The 21,968-nt window shown below is 32.2% G+C and overlaps 1 protein-coding gene across 3 annotated transcripts in view; it reads right to left on the reverse strand.

The window, feature by feature from the left end:
• Positions 1-21,968, reverse strand: part of DLGAP2 (DLG associated protein 2) — a 1,171,101-nt gene that overhangs the window by 844,635 nt on the left and 304,498 nt on the right. The window lies entirely within an intron of this gene.

Raw genomic sequence — 21,968 nt, forward strand, 5'->3', positions numbered from 1 at the left:
GCACTACCCTCAAGATCTAACGAGGGAGACTTGATTTATACATTAATGAGCTTGATACAAGAAAAACTGTTCTGATTGAGACAAATGACAAATCTAGATAAAGCTCTCTTCTAGGAAAACAAAAGAGAATTACATTCATCTGGAATAATCAGAAAGTACAAACAGTTGGTAATTAGGATTCTTAAATATATTTCTGTAACTTTTGTCAATCTGGTGAAGCTCAGAGAACCCTTTTCCCACTTTTTAAATGCTTAAAATAAAGTATATATGATTAAAAAGGAAACCAATTATATTGAAACACTGGGCTTTCCAAATGTATTAATGAAGTTTACATTTTAATAATTTGAAAGTGCACTAAGACTTTTGGGACAACTTGTGTAGTTAGAAAAATATTTTGTTCTAGGTTCCAAATTAAGAAATAGACTCCAAATTAAGAAACTTTGAAAGAAGAGAAAGTTTCTAGCAGCTTCAAATTGTGAGAGATTGTGTTCCTTGCATGAATGCATGGAGATAGATGAGAGAGGAGAAAATAAGATCAGAGAACAGGGAGGAGTCTGCACTAAATGTTCAAAAAGTAAATAGTGGGACATCAGTCAAGCAGACAAAAAGGATTTATCAAGTACCTGCTATGTACCAGGCACCATACTCTCTAAATTCTGGCCAGATTTTCTTAAAGGCAGAAGACAATCTCTCTCCAATATAATGGGGCAAGCAACGTGTAAACTTTATACACAAACAAGATACACAGAGGATAAATTGGAGATAATGACTAATTATAATACCATGTCATAGTAAGAGAGAAATAGTATATCAAAGCTATGAATGTGTATTTTATAGATCCACTGTGTTCTGTTTTGGTTAGATTACATCTAGAGGCCTTGCCTTAATATGGTAAGTAAGAGAAACCAGAATGGTGAAAGGCCTAAAAATCAGGTTCTATGATAATTAATTAGGAAAAAAAACAGAAATATTCAGCCAGGAGATAAAGATGGGAGTACAATAGCTATGATAAGTATTTGAAGGACCAGCCAATCAAAGAAAGACTAGGTTTCTTCTACTTGGCTCAGAAGGAAAGTAGTAGAAGCAATTATGTGGCAATTTCAAAGAGACAATTTCAATTTGAAGTAGCAAAATGGTTCCTAACTCTTAGAGTTACCCAAAGTGGATTAGGCTGCCTCTAGAAATAGTGGGTTTCCATTCATTAGAGGTGAAGAAAGGAGTTATGGACCATTCATTCAATATGTTATAGAAAATATTCTTATTTAAGTATAGGTTGTCCTTTTACCATCTCTTCCTGCTCTCAGATTCTATGATTCTATGAAAGTAGAAAGTAAGAGAAAGTAGAGAGTAATTTGAAATAAAGCTAGAAAGATAACTTGTAGCCAGATTTTGAAGGAGCTTAAGTATCAGGATAAAAAAACTTGTATTTAATTCTATGTGGAATAGAAAGATCACAGAAACTGATAGAGCAAGGGAATGGCATGGTAGTAAGCCTTATTCCTTAAGAGAGATAAAAATCACTTAAAGGAATGTATCACACTGCACAAATAGTTCATAAAGGAGCTCACTTCCTACTCTGATTACCCAGCCCTAGTTACAGTTCTTCAGTTACTGATACTATCTTGCCAGAGATATTGTTCTGCATATAACTGGTGAATCTGAAAGGCAACTAGATTACATAGGCAGGACAGTGGAGCAGCAAGGAGAAACTCACTAGCCTTGAAATCAAGATCCATTTCAGATGAAAAAAAGCAATTACTCTGTGGATATTCTTTCAGCACAGGACTAAGTCTATTGCTCATGTAGCAGAAATGATCAGGATCCCAGAACAATTTAATGACCATGTTCCCACCATCACCACCAAGTTTTTCATTCTTTATATGCAAAATAGTTTTAATATCAAGTTTCTGTCCAATAAAAAGATAGTATCTAGAGCTAATGTCAAGTTAACATTTGGCTACACACATTTTTTGCTTTAAAGATTTATAATCTTTTGAAGAATTATTTAGAGAACTAAGAATTGACTTTAAAGTGAACACATGTGGTATTATACATCAGAGGAGATACTTGAACACAGACCTTACTTATTCCAAGACCTATTCTCTATTAACAACAATAGCCAACATTTACATGATTCTTCAAGGTTTGCAAAACACTTTAAATGTACTAATTTCTTTGATCCTCACAACTACTTTGTCAGCTAGGTGCTATTATTCCTATTGAAAAGATATCAATGAGGCTGAGAAGAGTTAAATGATTAAATGCCAAGAGTCACATAGCTAGTAAATATCAAGTTCGTGTCTTCCTGACTCCAAGTCTTGTGCTCTCTAACCATCTAGCTGTTTCACCTGAGTGTTGTATATACAATTCAAAAGTATATACAACTTTTTAAAGACCTACTATGGAAAAGGTCCAGTATACTGGTTAAGGATATTCTCAAATAAATTATAATCTAATTGATGAGGGAGGGGAGCTGGAGGCAGGGGAAAAATAACACATGTGAAAGAATAATGACACAAGAGTGACTAAGGTAGCTATAAAGGAGAGATCTAGGCAAAATGCTAAGAGAAATTTGAAAAAAGAGAAAGAATATTTCCTAGTGGGAAAGGCTTCATCGAAAAGGTAGTACCTAAATTAATCAAAGACAGGAAAAAAGAAGAGCCAATAGAGATGGGGGTAGGGAGAGTCCGTTCTCAACCTAGGGAAAGGCATTATTAGCCTATAAAATAAGGGTAGGGAATTTTTTTTCTGCCAAGGGCCATTTGGATATTTATAACATCATTCATAAGCCATACAAAATTATCAACTTAAAAATTAGCCTGCTATATTTGGTCAAATATTTAGTAAACTCCCTCCTAATGTGATGGCTGGAACTGCTTCTCTTTGATAAGATGTGTGATTTTAGCTGTTGTGTTAGTGTGATGTTATGTGTATTAGTATGGTATTATTGTGTGTTAGTGTGATGTGTGATGTTGCTATTCCCAACTGCTTTTTATTTTGACTTTTGCAGTGGTAAGTTTTGAAAAGAACTGCTCATAGCAGTAAGTTGTTCTGAACACAAATGCATATTTAAATACATCACTGTTTATGCAGCATCTATAGAACTCAAGCAATGGGAGTTGTTATACCTAGCTTTCAGTTCATCATAGCATTGCAGCTGAATAATTTCATGTCATAGATTATCAGGCATATCAGTTTCATAGTGAATGGTATAGCAAAGATATTCAATTCCATTTTTTTTACTTTTCACAAACTCAAATCTTTCATTAAGTGTTTCAATTAGATTTGCATATTCTTATGTTGTAGAAGGCTTTTGCCTTTCCAAGTTGGGGAAATGTACCTTTCACATTTGAAAACAGGGAGCAGAAAAAAAATTGGGGGATCCTTCAGCCTGGTGTTCAGCTCTGAGAGGGCTTTGGTAATGTCCACCACAAATAATAGATCACACAGCCACTTGCTATCCCTAAGTTCCCTGACAGATTTTACCTTCATCTCAATGAACAGCTTGACTTTGTAAAAGTTCATAAGAGCTAATAAGTATGTTTCTGTGACTGAATCACCACACTTTACACTGATACAATATCACCCATACTCAGAATCAAGATCATTCAGTAACTCCTTAAACTGACAGCTGTTAAATCCTCAGTTTTTGACAAAACTTTTGCATGACATTACTACTAATATCACATTGCTAAACCATAATGATTGTTTTCAGAGATTTTCTTGGTGTATGATGCAGTGGCACATTATTAAATCAATTAGATCAAGATTGAGATAATTCAGTTCTTTCTGTTTTATCATTAATGAAATATCTTAATTTCACCACACTGTGTTAACACTTTCATGATATGTACCTTCCAGTCTGCCTGGCACTGACTGTCCTCTGAGGCAATAAAAGCAGTACAGGCAGATGAGACATAAACTGTTGAGAAACATGCATGTCTATCACATCATGTACTCCTATGTGTCTCATATATCTAATAATGAACATTCCTTGCTTATCTCTCACATTTTATATTATTAAGATTCACTTAATATAAATTTATATTGCTATTTTAAAAGTTCCTAAATGTATTGAATTTTGAATCTTGCCTGTAGCTGCCTTGGCAGGGCCAAACCAAATGATTTTATGGACCTTGGACATTCCCAATCCTGCTTTAAAAGCCCCAAAATAGAAGAAGGCAGACATATAGAGGGGAGTATAAAATAATACAGTTTAGCTAAAATATAATACATGAAAGAGAAGCAAATTGAGGTCAAATGCCACATTTTTTACTTTCAAATATTTTATTTTTTCAATCACATACAAAGATTGTTTTCAATATTCATTTTTGTAAGATTTTTGAGTTCCAAATTTTTTCCCTTCTTCCTTTCCCCCTCTCAAGACAGCAAACAATACAATATAGGCTCTACATGTATAATCATGTTAAATATATTGTTCTATTAGAAATGATGTGCAGAAAATGTTCATGGCAGCCCCTTTTGTAGTGGCAAGAAATAGGAAACTGAATGGATGCCCATCAGTTGGAGAATGATTGACTAAGTTATAGTATATGAATGCTATGGAAACGATTAGCAGGATGATTTCAGAAAGGCCTGCAGAGACTTGTATGAACTGATTCTAAGTGAAATGAGCAGAACCAGGAGATCATCGTACATGGCAATGGCAATATTATACAATGATCAATTCTGATGTACATAGCTCTATTCAACAATGAGATGATTCAGGCCAATTCCAATGATCTTGTGATCAAAAGAACATATGAGGATTGTGGGAACTGAGTGTAGTTCACAACATAGCATTTTCACTCTTTTTGTTGTTGTTTGCTTGCATTTATTTTCTGAATCATTTTCTTTTCTTGTTTGATTTGATTTTTCTTGTACAGCAAGATAATTGTATAAATATGTATGTATATATTGGATTTAACACATATTTATATTCTACCATGTTTAACATATATTGGGCTACTTGCCATCTAGGGAAGGAGGATGACAGAAAGGGGAGGGAAAACTGGAACACAAGGTTTTGCAAGGACTAATGTTGTAGAATTATCTATGCAGATGTTTTGAAAAATAAAAAAGCTTTAATAAAAAAGTTATAAATCACAAATTAATTTTTCATAAAAAATTCATATAGAAAGTAATTATTTTTTATAAATCAATTAAATAAATTTACTTTAATTCATCAAATTGTCATTCCTATTTTGAAACATTGTTTAACTTTTTGTTAAACAGCTTTAGGAAATTGAAGTCTATGAATATCTGCTATAGGATGAGCAGTCAGTATGATTAATATTTAAATTTTGACATTCATGATTTTTTTAAGTAGTGTGTGTGTGTGTGTGTGTGTGTGTGTGTGTAAAAAAAGAAAAAAAAAGAAAGAAATGATGTGCAGGCAGATTTCAGAAAAACCTGGAAAGACTTGCATGAAATGATAGAGTGAAGTGAACAGAATCAGAAGAATACTGTATACAGTAACAACAACATTGTTTAATGATAAACTGTGATAGACTTAGCTCTTTTCAGCAGTTCAGTGATCCAAGACAAAATGATTCAAGTGACTCATCATGGAAAATGTTATTCACATCTAGAGAAGAAGTATGGAGCCTGAATGCAGATAGAGGATATTATTTTTCATTTTAAAAAATAGTTTTGGGATTGTTTTTTATCTTTCTGGTTTTTTTTTCCTTTTATTCTGATTCTTCTTTCACAATATGACTAATATGGAAATATGTTTAACACAATTGAACAATAACAATAAGTAGTAGAAGGAAGAAGCAAGAAAGGCTCTAAGATTAGGGACCCAAGTGGTGTCATTAATTGAAACAGAACAGTTAGGGAGCAACAGGTTTGGGAGAAAAGATGAGACCAATTTTAGATAAGCTGAGTTTGAGGTGTCTATAGATAGTTAAAGATGTGTTCTGGAACACAGAGAAGAGGTCAAAGTTAGAGATATAGAACTGGATATTTTCTGGTACAATGTCTTTGAAGTTATCCTATTTAAAAATTAAGTCCTTAATTAATTAATTAATTATTAATAATATTAAGTCCTATTTTATGAATTTAGATCAAGAAAATTTTAAAAGCCCGATAGTAGGGGAGCCCCAAACAAAATCTGAATTTATATATGACTCATAGTACAGAAAGTCTGAATCCTGTGATTCTGTCAACTATGTTTTCCCCACCTTAAATTAGAAAATCTATTGCCACTTTTACATTTTTAAAAAAACATTTTTATTGTCCAACTGGAACTGGTCAAATTTGTCTACTTGCCATTCCATTTTCCCCCAAGACTCACTTGATTATTTTTTAAGTCCTGATGGCACAGAATATAATTGTTTCAGTTTTGTCCAGAAACCTTGAGGGTCTTCCCCTTCCTGATTTATTTTTTAGGCAAAAAATGTCATTTTTTGCTTCATTTCTTACTTAGCCTTAATCACTGAATGGGTCTTGCCTTTGTAAAAGGGAAACCTGTAGAAAAACTTAGCTTAAAAAATCAAGGTCTCCCACTGCATTTTGGGCCATCTTTAGTCTTCCTAACCTATATCTTGACACTGGACCCAGATGGTTCCAGAGGAGAAAATAAGGATAGTGACATTGCACATTCCTCTCTCATTTAAATCCAATTCACTTATAAGACAAAGCAACAATTTGCTTGTGTCATGTTCCTCTTTGAGAACAAAGGACAAACAGCAAAGAATGATAATAATACACTATGGTTGGTTGACAACTCAGTTTAAAAAAGACTGAAAGAAACCTCCTCAATGATTTTCTACTAGCCAATCAATACTATAAATGTTCTTTTAATGGACCAGATTTTTAAAAATGTTTTATTATCAATTTTTAGACCAAATAACATTTCCTAAAATAATTTGGTTGTTTAGACCCTCAAGTCCCATGAAGCCAAGGAGAAATTCCACTAAAGAAGTAAATAACTGGGTGAATTCAATACATCTGAGTTTTTGGTAAGTTTTTGGTAGAAAGTATTAAAATAATTTCATTTGATAATACACTTTGAGGAAAGATAATGGAGAATTAAATAATATCAGTATTCATTGAATCAACAAATTAATGCTTGAATGAAAAAAGTATTCACTATTTATTGTGTGCCAGGCACTGTGTTAAACACTGAAGATACTAATACATAATTGAGAAAATACAAAAGCAAATCAATCACTGTTCACAAGGAAATTGCATTCTAATAAGAGAACATTATATACCATTGGTGATCAGAGAGAGATATTTTGGTCTGGGAAATCACAGGAATGATGAATGGAATCATAAGACAATTGACAAACCATTTCTAAGAATTCATTTTGAATTCATTACTATTTTCAGAAGCAAAAAGCAGATGTGGATTTGGACTAAGGTGATTCAGTGTGTCAGGAAGATAATTAAAAAGCAGGTTGGGGATACTTGTCTGGGGAAGGTTAAATATGATCAACTCTCATAGGATCCCGAGGCAGTAATTGAGGTGCCATATGTTGACAAAACAAAACTCTCCTAAAAGAAACAATTTACCTATCATTCACTTCTATGTACCTTAGTTTTCTCTTCTGTAAAATGGAGGCAGATGGGTTCCATTGCTATTCACCACTAAAACTCTGTGAGTCTATGGATATTAATAAAAATCATATTTGAGAGTCATGTGCATTGGACCTTTTATTTCTGCAAAAATATATTTCTGAAATGAGATGGAAGTCAACCAAAATATGATTTACTCTATAAATACTCATTTTAGACAGAGCTTTTCAATGATTATGTAATAAATAAATAAATAAAAAGCTTACTATGCGATAGTCATAAGTAATACGTAAACTACAAAAATTGCAATGATTAAGCAATTTGTAGGTTTTTATAACCTCAAATGTAATCTACCTTTAAGCCTGCAATGAATCAAACTGTGAAAGAAATATATGATATCTAAAAGGTTCTAAAGCTGAACCAATGACCACCATATTTGTAGACAAATAACAACAAAAAAACATAATTTTGGCAGTGTCATCATCATCATCATAATTTTTAAGGTCTGAAAATAATTTCCTCACAATATATCTGTGGTATCGATAGTACAAGTATCATTCTTTCCATTTTTTAAATTAAGAAACTGAGATTTGGAGAAAGACACTTTCCTCAAAGTTACATATGTAATAATCAGAGCTGGGATCTGAATCCAGATCACCCTTAATACTCATTCCACTATACATACATACATATATACCTATATATATATGATATATATATATATGTGTATAGATATATCATGTTGATTATAAAGGTATTAATTAATGTTTAAAATGGATTTTATATATTCAGATTGGAGATTTCAATAAAAATAAATTTTAATTGTCAAGATTGGTCAGGATTTTTCCTTCCTACTGAAATTAGCCAGAGTGAAAAGCACTTCAGAAATTACCATGTGTGTGGACAAGTACATGTGGTTGTCAGCTAAAATTCAATGAGGTCCAATTTCATAGTCACTCCAATCAATCCACTCACCACTATACAAGACCTCTTCCTTCATGGGGGACAGAAACCACAGAGCTGGTCACATGCCACTTCGCAAACCAAAGGAGACAATATAATTACTCCATGAAGTAATTAGTATACTTCTTTACTCATGAACTTCAAAAGAGGAAGTGTGGTACAATAGAAAGAACACAGGGTATGTAATTTAAAAACTTTGCTTTGAATCTTAGCTTTGCTACTTATCACCCCTGTGATCCTGAATAATCACATCAATTCTCTGGGGTCAAATTTCCTCATTTGTAGAATGAGAGTGAGACCAAATGACCACTTCTGGTGGTCCCTTCTGCTCAAAGTTATCACCCACATGATCTTGAACAACATTTTTAATCTTTCTGTCTCAAAATGGGCTTATTGAACTATTTTTGGAAGCAACAGATAAATGGCTCTGGAAACAGAATCTGTGCTCAAAGTGTGTTTCTAATGTTTATTGTGTGCTTCAGACAAATTATTTCATCTATCTGGGCCTCAATTGCTATTTCTTTAAAAGGAGAAAGTTTAGCTAAATAACTCTTCAAGTCCCTTTTAACTCAAGGATTATAATCATATAAGCAAATGAGAAAGTCCCTTTCAATTCTAAGCTCTATTAGTATTATAATTATAGTATATATAGTATATTTGTTATATTCTATGCTTGTAGACTTGGATAAAGCAAAAATAAGAGAAGAGGAATGCTGGCTACATTACCTAGAAAATGCCAAAAGAACCTAGTGACTGACACAGAATATATTATTTATTCACTCAAAATATACTCGGTAGAAACTGAGTAGTACCAATACCACTTTGCATATGCTTCTAGTACATACCTGCATAGACTTTATAGCTACAAGAGTCAGTTTATATTTATTTTGAGGCTAGCCTCACCAATAAAGCAAAGACTGTTATGGAAAGGACTCCTCAGTATCTTTAGTTTTTAAGGCCAACAGACTGTAGAAGTGATAGACATGTCATTTCTATCAGGCCTTGAGGTAGACCCCAGCTAGCTTGACACCCTTAGGCAGAGGGTCTAATTTAAGAAAACTTTTCTCTGTTGAAATGTAAGCCTGAGAGCTGACTCAGTCTACTGCTAAAGTATCTAGGGACCTGGTATGACAGATCATGATCAATGATCAGTCAATATGAAAAGGCAGCCAAAAAATAAGTACTTTTCACTTTCAATTTCCATCTCTCTGGCAAAAGCATAGCAAAAAAAGAGTAAAAAAATTATTATCATAGACAAGCGCTGAGCCTTCCACTATTAAATAGTGAATTTCAAGGCATACCAGAGAAGAGCTCGGATGACTGAGGATGGGGGCTATTCAAATAGAATTTATTAAGGAATAAGTAGGAGCTGTACTGTTTGCTAGGGCTACAAAGACAAAAATGAAATAATCCTGTCCTCAAGAAGCCTGTATCCTATCATAAGGATATTATATAGATTTTTATTCCTGACATAAAAAGTAGTCACATTATCATGTAATTTATCTCATAACTGAAATAGAAGCATTTCATCAAAAACCACACATCTATCTCCTAGGAACATAAATGTTTATATACTCTAATGAAACCACATTTGAAGTTGTGAAAGGTGGGAAATATTTGATTCCTTACTTGGAGTTAGAGGATCTTAAATCAATACTGAGTTCTAATATGTAACTAGGTATATCATTCCAAACAAGTTGCTTAAAGACTTTGAGGCTTGATTTCTCTCTATATAAAAAGATTTGAATAGATGTCAAATTTAAACTCAGATCCTTCTGACTCCAGGTCCAGTGCTCTACCTACTGCACCATTTAGAAACTCAGGGAATAATAATTCTTGCCTCACAGGCTGATGTAAGAGAAAAATAATTAGCCAAATTAAAATAAAAATTTTGATTATTTTATTAATATCATTTTAATAAGTATGATAAGAAAACTATAACATGTCCAGAGATTAGTGATGAGAACAGTGAAGTATCTAAAAACTGTAATATATGAGGAACAGTTAAATGAAATAATATGTTGGAAGATAGAAGACTAAGGGATATAGAAGAATTTCTTTGCAAGTACTCATCATCACACAGATCATCCAGGAGACTTGTCTTGTGCTGCTCCAATCCATATTACAGAAAAAGACAGGGTGACCTTTTTCAGACTTATATAAAGTTCAAACAAAATTATAAGAACAAACTCCTGATTGACTGGCATATAGATAATTTCCAGGTAAAGTTGTAGTATAATCATCAAATATCTATAAAAATCAATAAAATTTAGGTGAAATCCAATAATAAACTAATAGGACTCTCCAAACATGAGCTTTTGGGGTGAGCCATGGCCAAGCACTCAAGATTCCCTTGAAAGATCTCTGAGATCAGCATAACTTATAGTTTCAAGTTAGACAATTCTAACAGCATGAAATCAGGTTCCCAAAAAAATTAATAAATAATAAACTATTTCCTCACCATTCTCCTTTTTTAGGTCTTTTAAAGCTCAACATTCTCAGACTAGCAAAAATATAATTATAGAAGGAGCTTCAATGATAGTTCATTAAAATAATCTAAATTAATGGAGGCATATTCCTCACAACTTATCCAGAGTTTGTCAAAATTTCTTTCAGGAAAAGTAAGAGCTGGATTGGTGAGAAACTTTTCCAATATCTTTCCTTTCTAAGGTTGCCATCTATCTACTCTGTAAATATCTCATATGGACTTACATGGTTATATGTTATTCTCTCCACTAAAATGTAATTTCTTTGAGAGTAATTTTTTGGCTTTTATCCTAGTGCTTAGCACAGGGAATAAGACGAAATAAGTATTTAATAAATGTTTCTTGATTGCATGATTAATTTCCTTCCTCAAACTTTCTCAGAGTATTTTGTCAGTGTTTTTTGCCCCCATGACAATATATCCATTATCATACTTGCCAGTTTACATGTCATATCTTTCTTCACCATATTCCCAATAGACTATGAGCTCTATCACAGAGCAGTGACTGATCCATTTTTCATCTTTGTATCTTCCAAATACAAAACATATGGCCTAACACATAGCAGGTATTTAAACATGTTTGATTGCTTAAACTGAATTGTTTGGCTTTGAATTCTTTGACTTGAATCATTGACTAACAAACCAAAAATCCTCAAATAGTAATTCTCACTTCAGTGTGAATCCCCTCACTGGCACAAACACAGATCAACATCCTTCTGCCTCACTCCCTCTGTTTCCACTGAAAACTAAACATAAAATATAATGTTATCATATTTATTATTTTTTTATTTTCTGATTCAGTGTCATTTTTATATAAATTAATTCAAAAGTTCTCACGCTCCATCTCAGGGAAAGATACAAGTATTTGGGAGTTTGTCTCCATCCTTTTTTCCTTCATTCCTTTCTTTTTCCCTCCTTCCTTCCTTCCTACTTCCTTCTCTCCCACCCATCTTCCTTTTTTATTTCTTTCCTCCCTCTCTTTCTTTCTCCCACCCTCCTTCCTTCCTTCCTCCCTCCCTTCCTTCCTCCCTCTCTTGCTATTTTCCCTTTTTCTTTCCTTCCTTTCTTTCTCCCTCCCTATTTTCTTTGTTCCTTATTTCCTTCCTTCCTTATTTCCTACCTGCCTTTCTTCTTTCCTTCTCAGCTTCTCCAGTGTTTAGCATAGTACTTGGCATATAGTAGGTGCTTAACAAATATTTTTTGACTAATTGCTTTTCTTTGTTACTCAAACCAAGGCAGAGTATAAATGATTCATAACCAAGTTTCAAAGCTACTTTATCTAAGGATTGGAGGGGGAACCTCATCTACATTTAAAAAAATTTTAAGTGTTTGGACTTTTTAATTGGATTTTTCTCATTGAAAGATAATGTCACAAACTCATATTTCAATATTAGGCAAATATTTTTAAAATGGTTTTACATTAATACAATATTATATACCATTAAAACTAATAACTGAGGAATACAATATTTTATAGACATTTATGAAATAATATGAGGGCAATCTAAACAGAAGAAGAGAGTATTCATTAATTACAGACACATAAAAGGAAAAATCAATAAGAATAAAGAGGAAAAGAACACTTATGAAGCTATACTATAGAGGGGGAACCTGAAAAAATATGTATATAAACTAAGTAATTTAAATGGAAATTTATTAGGCAAGCTTACTTGTCTGTGTTGGTATGCACTACTTTTCATTTTATTTTATTTTACAGAAGTGAGAAGTATATATTTGATTTGATGGGGTATCCCTACTATAGAAATTTCTTCCATACCATTTTATGAATATAGGTATCTTATCTATAATATATCTGAGAACTGCCTTATACCCTGAGAGGTTAAATGATGTCATTGGTCCCACACTTAGTCTATGTCAAAGTCAAGACTGGAATCCTGCTCCTTACAGTTCTAAGATAGTCTGTGAATTCATTAGACCCTACTGTCTCTTGAGATTTTAATAAAACATTTAATTACCATAATATACTGATGGAGAATTTTAATGCTTACAAATTCATAATAAGCTTATCCTCACTATTTACATGTTAAGGTAAAGACTGCAACAGATCTTAGTAAAGGGTGAAAACTAAAAAGTGAGATTACAGGTGCTTAATTTTAGCCAGCAAATTTTTTTAGAAGAATTTTCCCTTCCCTTGAGCATGGAATAAAGTTATCACTGTTCAGGGACAATGTCTTGCTCCCTCATTTCACCACATTTTAGCTACCTTTTAGTAATCTACATTATCCTTGCCAAATAGAAAGTAACAGTAAAAAGCTTTTCTCTGTCTGGCCTCTTACTTATATTTATCTTGAAGGGCTCTTAGACCTTATTTGCAATGCATCAAAACTTACAAATCCAGAGAGAAGACTGGAACAGAAGAGACCTTATTAGTAAATTCTCCAAAGGTGAGTCATAAACCATTAATAAGGAAATTTTATTTTTGTTACTGAAGAAGGAAACAATTTTTATTTAAAATAACTTCTTTCTCCTACCAAATGAATTTTTTATAAAAGATCATCTTTATATCTTATTCATTAAAAACAAAACCTCTAAAGAATCTTAAATAAACTCATGTGATCTAGAAACTAAATAGCATTCTTAGACTTGATGAAGGCCTCAAAATTATCCTTCAATAAAGGGGTGAAGAAATCAGTTTTATTAAGCAAATTAAACAGGGACAGGAGTAAATTTAAACTATATGGTTAGCAAGGTAAAAAAAAAACTGCATTTTTATAAAATGAGTGCCCCTATATACATATATATATATATATAAATATATATATATATATACATAACACACACACACATATATATATAAACACAGAGATACACATATATAGTTGTTGTTGTTATTGTAGTCCTTTCGGTTGATTAGTGCTTCCTTTTACATCTGTGATCCAACTAAAATTCCTAAAAACAGCCTTCATCTTCAATACACAAAGCTATCCCAACATGTAATATTTTCTTGGCAAAGATACTAGAGTGGTTTGCTGTTTCCTTTTCCAGCTCATTTTACAGTAAGGAAACTGAGGCAAAAAAAAGATTAAAGAAATTGCCCAAAGTTACACCACTAGTAAATTTATGAGACTGGATTTGAACTCAGGAAAATAAGTCTTCCTGACTCCAGATCTGGCACTTAACCACCTATCTGCCCAAAGTAGGAATTGCCCTAACTCGTCATAACGAGTTATGTATTGTACTGTCCATGATGTTTTCTTGACAAGGATATTGGATTGGTTTGCCACTTACTTCTCCAGTAGATTAAGGTAAAGAGAGATTAATGATTGGCCTGGGTCTAAGGCTGTATTTGAACTATGGTCTTCCTGACTGGGCCCAGTATTCTATCTACTGAACCATCTAGTGGCAAACAAAATGATAAAAGTGTTCTATTTTATAAGAGAAAGTAGAGAGAAAGAATGAAGAAAAGGAAAACAAAAGGATGAGGAGGACAAAGAAGAAAGACAAGATTAGGATGAGAAAGAGGAAAATAAAAAGGAGGAATCAGCATGATTCTTCTAGGATGAATGAGAAAGAAGAGACAAACTGCAAATAACTCCTTGATTATATTTAGAACTGAGTATAATTAGAGGACTGTGTCCAACTGCAACTTCTGAATTTAAGAGGGTGGAATATTACACACTAGAAATGTTGAATTAGATTCACCTTTGGAAAACAAAACTTCAGACCATGACAAAAAGCTAAAATAACTGAGATGATTTAACTTCCCAAATGAGAAAGCTGCGCAAGTGATTTAAGAAGTCTTTATCTTCATAAAGGACAAAAATACCGGAGATGGTAGCCAGCTGTTAACAGTACTGAGGACAGAAGAAGAAATGGTCAAACCTGCAGGGTACATGATGAGGGACTATTAGGCTCTAAGGGAGATTGTGATAAGATCGAGGCAGACATATATTTATTGATGAAAGGTTCTAAAAATAAGGTAGATTTTCATTTATCAGCCAAGTTTGAAGGACTACTTTTTAGACCTATGATCCAAATAAAATTCCTAACAGCAGCCTTTATCTTCAACACACAAAGCCATCCCATCCCAGGATCCAAGTTTATAAATATAAAACATGTAATATTTTGATCAATGCATTTCTACTTTGAATGTCCTCATTAAGCAAGATAGGGGTTGGTGAAAAATCCAGTGAATGGGATTTTAGGGTCATTTTTGAAAGGGTTATATAATAAGTTCAGTACTTAACTGTCACAATTCAATTAGCATAAGCAACATATTTGATGGTGTTTCCTTATCCTGCAGTGTTAGATTTCCTGAACTACATTACATGCTCTGTCAGAGTTTTTCAAAGTTCAAAGGATTATATTTTCTACTTTGGAAAAAGGATCTTAAGAAATTTCACAGGTCACTTCCCTAACATATAATGAAGTTTATTGGTGGGCCAGCTTATTGGTTGACCAAAAATAGGAGATAGCCAGTCTGTTTTAAGCAGGCTGTGGTTTAAGTGAGGTTTAAGCAAATTTAAAGGGTTTATTTTTGCTTTCTGATCATTAGTCCCTGAAGTATTACATCTTGCCTGGCACCTTATAACTCCTGACTTAAATTAGTTTTTTTTTTTCCACTTCATCTTTTCAAGGGATTGATAGATAATAATGGAATGGAGGGGAGAGGAACACAAGTCATGCATCCCACAGTGAAATCAAGATAAAACATATAGAGATTCCTCATCCCCTATATTTGTTTTTCAAGTCATATTTTATTCTAGTATCTGAAGCTAGACATAAAATAATAGTAGAGTCAGGAAAGACAACATGGCACCCCCAGTGGAAAACTGGCTATAAAATTAGAAAGATGTGAATTCAAATGCCACCTCTGACATGGACTGGCTTGTTTGACCTTATCTAGCAAGTCACTTAAGTTCTCAGTGTTACAGCCTTCTGAGAACTAGGAGAGACAGAGACAGCGACAGCAATCACTGAGAAGGAAGTTCCTTTCTAAGCCCTGACTGGAGAAATATACAGATGAGGAAATTACAGGTTTTATATAAATATTTTATATAATTGGTATATAAATTTTATAAATATGAATATATTTATATAAATGATATAAGTATATAAATGTATGTAAATATAAACATATAGAATGTATATTGTATACATATATATTATACATATTTGTGTATATATGTATATATGTGTATATTAGTTCTATTATAGTTTTATACCAATTTACTTCATAAAAAAGATTTAGTACTCTTTGCTTTTGTTCAATTGTTTTTCAGTCATGTCCAATTCTTCATGATCCCATTTGGGATTTTCTTGGTGAAGATTTTCCTACTCAGATCTCAAACAGATTTGGTTTCCCTATTTCTTCCCCTATCCCCAGTTTTCTTGGTTCTTAATGAAGTTCTTACTTCATTATTTTGCATATACTTTGTATTAATTTACTTATTTATGTACATGTTATTCATGAAATACCCTAAGTTCAGTGAATAGAATGCTGAATTTGGAGTCTTAATTCAAAGTCTGCCTCAAATACTTAAGGTAAGTCATCTCACCTCTTTTTGCCTCAGTTCCTTAATTTATAAATTGGAGATACTAATATCACCTACCTCCAAGGAGAGTCCAAGGAACAAATTAAAGTGCTTTAGAAACTTTAAAGCAACACATAAATGCTAGCTATTACAACCCTGCTTCAGTAACAAATAATAATGTCAGTAAGACTGTTTTGAACATAATAGGCATTAATTGTTTGCAGAATTTAAAGATATATCATCTTTAATTAGAACTAATATTTAAGAAAACTGAAAGATTCCCCTGATATGTCAAAATTGTACAAAATTGCATTAGCTAGAGAATATTAAGGAAGAGATTTATAAATACCATGAATAGTTGCATCTTATTCCATGCCTACAATTCTCAATTCATGTCTTGCCAGAGATGAATTTACATGATTTCCTCTTCAGTAAAACTAATTTTCATCAGACTGGTACTTAGAACCATTTCTGTGTAGTGTAAAACAATTAAAGATAATCACAGTTGATCCCTGGGAGTAGAAACAGTCCTACACAAAGAATTTATAGGGAGACATATATTAAAAGCAAGATGCTTTTTTTAAATGCTAATAGGATGAAATTATGCTTACAAAGAACATTGGTCTAAAGAAGATTTAGGGAGGAATTGAATAAAGGTTTGATGGAAAATGCACTCAACTTATAGTTACAGGACCAAGTTAAAATCCCTAACTTGCTTACTTGTTGATTGTATAACCTTGTACAAACCAAATAATGTCTTTGAGCCTTGTTTTCCTAATCTATAAAATGGAATGGGTGAGATAAAATGACTTCTAAAATTCCTTTCAATTCTATGACCTATATGGATTTGCAAAATTTCGCTTCCATTAGGATGAAAATAAGAGAATTAAAGTAAAGAAAAAGGTGAAGGACCACTTTTTAGAAGTAATGAGTGAGGAAGTAATTTGAAGGACTTTCTAATTTTTGTCTCTCAAAAGCAAACATTTAGACTAAAGTAAATCATCCATCTTCAAATGCAGAGGGGGAATAGTTATATAATTGAAGACAGGTTAGGTGGTAGTTATGTGACTTTGTAAGTAATTATAATAATAATAATATAAAACAACAATAATAATAATAAAAGGAAACTGTGTGGAATTTTAAGGTTTAAAAATGCTTTACAAATATTAATTTCATTTGATCTTCACAATAACTCTGGGAATTAGATGCTCCTACTAGTTCTATTTTACAGATGAGAAAAATGAAGTAAGCAAAGACTAAGTGACTTTTTTCAGGGTCACACATCTGTTAAATGTCTGAAATTGTATTTGAGCTCGCATCTTTCTGACTTTAGTTCCAGTACTCTATATACTGCGACACCTAGCAACCAAGGTGATATTTCATATTCTATCAATCCCACAAGGAACAGGGGAACTGAATCCCATGATCTTAGGGCATTGGTTGAAGCACTCCTTTGGTGATCAGTAAAGGGAATAATTTTTGTAATTATTCATTCTAAAACAATGCTAGTACATTGACTATTGGCAAACATAGACATACACATATTTTAGAGTCTTTTTGTTCTAGTACCTCACTTCATCCAATCACTTCATTTTACTAATGGGATAAGCAGTGAGTGAAGTAAAGTGAGCTGAATCAATAAACCAAAACACATTTGTTAAAATCCTATGATACGCCAGAAACTATGCTGAAGGTCACACAGGTTTATATATATATATATATATATATATATATATATATATATATATATATATATCAACAGAAAAAAACTGTTTAGATAAGAACAGATGTAGAAAGATTAATTTAAAAGAAACAAAGAACTATCATACTATTTATAAATTATTCATGATATTTTGATAAACAATAGCAAAGGTAATATATATGTATATATGTGTGTGTGTGTGTGTGTGTGTGTGTGTATTAGTGCACCACTTTCTGATTTTATCTATAAGAAAACCTTCTACTGAGAGAGCTCTCCATATGCTGTACAAACTCTGAACTATGTTCTCCAATAATACCAAAAGTATTTTTCCAACTATTCAAAGATCCAGCTATTTCTCAAGAATTTGTGTTTGTCTTTAAAAAATATTCAACATATTTGTCAGAATTTCTAAATTCACATACATTTGGTGAGCCTTTATAGTCAAAATGCCCCCAAATTTTTCATATTTGAGATAGGCCCATTTGAGAGTCAGAATAAAATGATATTACCCATTAACTCAATAATGATCATAGTGTCATCAGTGATTTTAATAGACTGGGCCTTTGCTGACACATTTATGTTCTTCTGACACTAATCTTCATTAGGGATTGTTAGTGGATCAAAAGAGCACTTGTTCACTCTGAAAAGTGACTTAGTTTTTGAGGTTATAGTCACACTTTTTTTCTTTGAAGTGATTATCATGAATAATAAGTTACCATTTTTTTTCCTGAGATGGATTTTTGATTATTAAAAAGATGTAAAACATACCATCCATCTGCCTAGTAGGAACTGGTATTGATTGAATACATATTGAAACTTTTTATTTTTCACTTTCATTTTTTTTACTTTTCTTATGCAAAATGACTAATAAGGAAATGTTTTACAAAATAGCACATTTATAGCCTATATCTGACTACTTATCATTTCAGAGGGGAGTCAAGAGAGGGAGAGAGGAATAGGATCTGAAACCCAATACTTAAATAATAAAAATGTTTAATTTTTTTTTTAAAGATGCAAAACAAATAACACAAAGCACAAGAAAGTGTTCATGGAGTTACAAAAACTCCATGAAATTCCCTGGAACAATTAGAAATTCAATTTCATTGCACATACCTTTTTAATCTAAAGCTTCTAGAATCAAAATTGATCATTCTAATGATGGATCAGTATCAGGCAAAATCAAAGAAAAGATATAATTATATTCACTAGTCTACACTAAGGGTATGCTAACAGTTAAGAAATATTGTCAATGATATTTTTCAACTGCTTAAATTATGATTCTATCTATCACCTAAAAGTGAATTAAAAATCTCTCTATGAAATATTGACTTCAGAGCTTTAGGGGAAATCAATAAGTACTTTAATATTAATGTGAATTAATATCACTATCTTTATTAATAAAATAAGATAAATCAATAAGACTCTATAATCTAAATCTTTGCCAAATTTGCTACTTGAGTTGGCAGAATTTAAAAATTAAAACTGGTTTGATAACTGAAAATGCTAAAAAAAAAAAAAAAAAAACTAACAATATATGCATGTGTTAATCACAAGATCAAGAACTAGAAGTTACCCTAGCATCTAGTTTGGACCATTTAGAATAAACTGCCAATTTTACTAAGTGGAAAACTGAGATCCAAAAGGAAAAAATTATTTGCCAGAGCTCTCACTAGTATTAAATAACAATTTTAAGATTTAAACTCCATATCAGTGACTCCAGTTCAAATATGCAAACATACACATACAGACACACAAAAATTGTATTTGTCCCTTGAGGGTAAGTATATTATCAAAAAACATAGAACAATTTGCAGTAAACAATGTTAAACTATATACCATGGAAGAATAACAACTTAAGGCTTTAATTATTGGGAAAATGGGATCTTCCCATGCAATGAAGCTCTATGTCTCAGTCCCATACTGCCTACGTCTATACCCTATTTGTACATTAGGTTTTACATTCAGGCAAGTGTGAAATTAAATTAGCAATTTATATACATAGTAATCAATAGCTTATTTGAAAAAGAAATATTAAAAGGAAAAACAACTCCCATTTTACAATTCTCATGATATTTATATAAGAATGACAACATAAAACAAATTACAAAAATTCCAATAAATTCTTCACATCTGGATAGCTGAGAATTAATTAGTAGGGTATATGTCATTTATATGTTTTATTAAAATATGGAATATATACATATGTATATGTATATATATATATATATGTATATATATATATATATATATATATATATATAAACTTTGTTACATAGGGGGAAATGACACTTTAAAAATTTATCCACATCAAATTCTGCCTCCTAATTAAAGTTTAAATTTTGATTTACTCAGACAAGCAAAAAATAAATTTTACAAGGTAAGAGATAATATCAAAAATTCAAAGACAATCTCTGATCTATTGTTTGAAGAACAACCTAAAATCAAAGGGACTCTACCAAGTTGGATAGAGGGTGCTGATATTTTTGGTCAAAGAGATTCTACTTGCTAGAATCAGTAAGTTAATAATAAAAAAGAGGTCCAATATACACCAAATAATTTCTAGCAGTACTGTTTTTGTAATAGCAAAGTATTATAAACAAAGTAGATATAACTCCTCAGTTGAGATCATTCAAGGCTAAGCTCAGTGATGAAGCTCCATGAAGCTTTCTCTCATTCTTCCCACTAATTTCTTTTCCCCTCCTAAACCATCTTTCTCTGTATATATGTTATAGTCAGAAAGTAGAAAGTTTCTTAATAGTACAAATGTATAATTGCAAGGCAAAAGCTAGGGAGAAAAGTACATTTGAGGCATAGGAGATTGAAAATGTGCAGAAATGGGAGATATCATTTGGGGATCTGGGAATAAGCAATGGTTCAATTTCATTGGAACACTGAGTATATGAATGCTAAACAAGTAGCTATCAGAAATTCTGATTAACACAACTACCAACCATAATTCTAGAGGCTGATGGTAAGAATCGCTAGTTGTGTCCTGAAACCTCTAAGAGAGGTGATGGGTTCAGAGTATAAAATGAGACATATACTTTTAGATGTGGAAATGTGAATTTGTTTTGCTTAATTATGTAAATTTTACACAAGGATTTTGTTCCTTTTTTGTTCTTTAGTTAGAGACGGTGGGGAAAAGAGAAAATAAAGGCTTATTAATTGAAAATGAAATTTTAAAAAAAATTATTAAAGAAAATAAATTTTAGCCAGACCTTACATGTCAGACCAGGCCAATAAGAAGTCATTGGATTAAGTGCTCTTTCTCTTAGTTTTATTTTATTTTAAAACTGATTCTTCCTTAGGGAAGCCAATGCATTCCTTGGTGAAGTTAATAAAGTGTGTTTGATTACATGAGATGAACCTTTGACAGAATGAATTATATACATCATCACTGGAATGGCCTTATCAGATTTCATTTATTTAAGACTCTGAATTGACCATGGATCAAGAACTCAAGAGATAAGGACATTTTTCCTGCATGAAAGTTGCGTTTCGGAATTTTTTATTCTTTCACCCAGGGCTATTCCTAGTGCCATGTGAGGCCTAGGGCAAATGTTGTTATAGTTTGTCCCTTCTTAATAGCTCTATTAAAGAAACAGGACCCTCCTCTTACTGAGACTAGGTAAGAGCTGATGGAAAATACTAGGTGAAATAGTCAAGTATTTCCTAGAGCATTGCAAAAAACTGAACTGGAAAATATCAGAAGTGAAAAGTCCAGTGTAAATTGTTCATTTATTTCCAGGAGTTTTAAGGTTATTGAAGTCCAGAATCCTGAATAATATGCTTTAAACTA

Source organism: Sminthopsis crassicaudata, chromosome 2, assembly GCF_048593235.1.
Source record: "Sminthopsis crassicaudata isolate SCR6 chromosome 2, ASM4859323v1, whole genome shotgun sequence".
Classification (NCBI taxonomy): domain Eukaryota; kingdom Metazoa; phylum Chordata; class Mammalia; order Dasyuromorphia; family Dasyuridae; genus Sminthopsis; species Sminthopsis crassicaudata.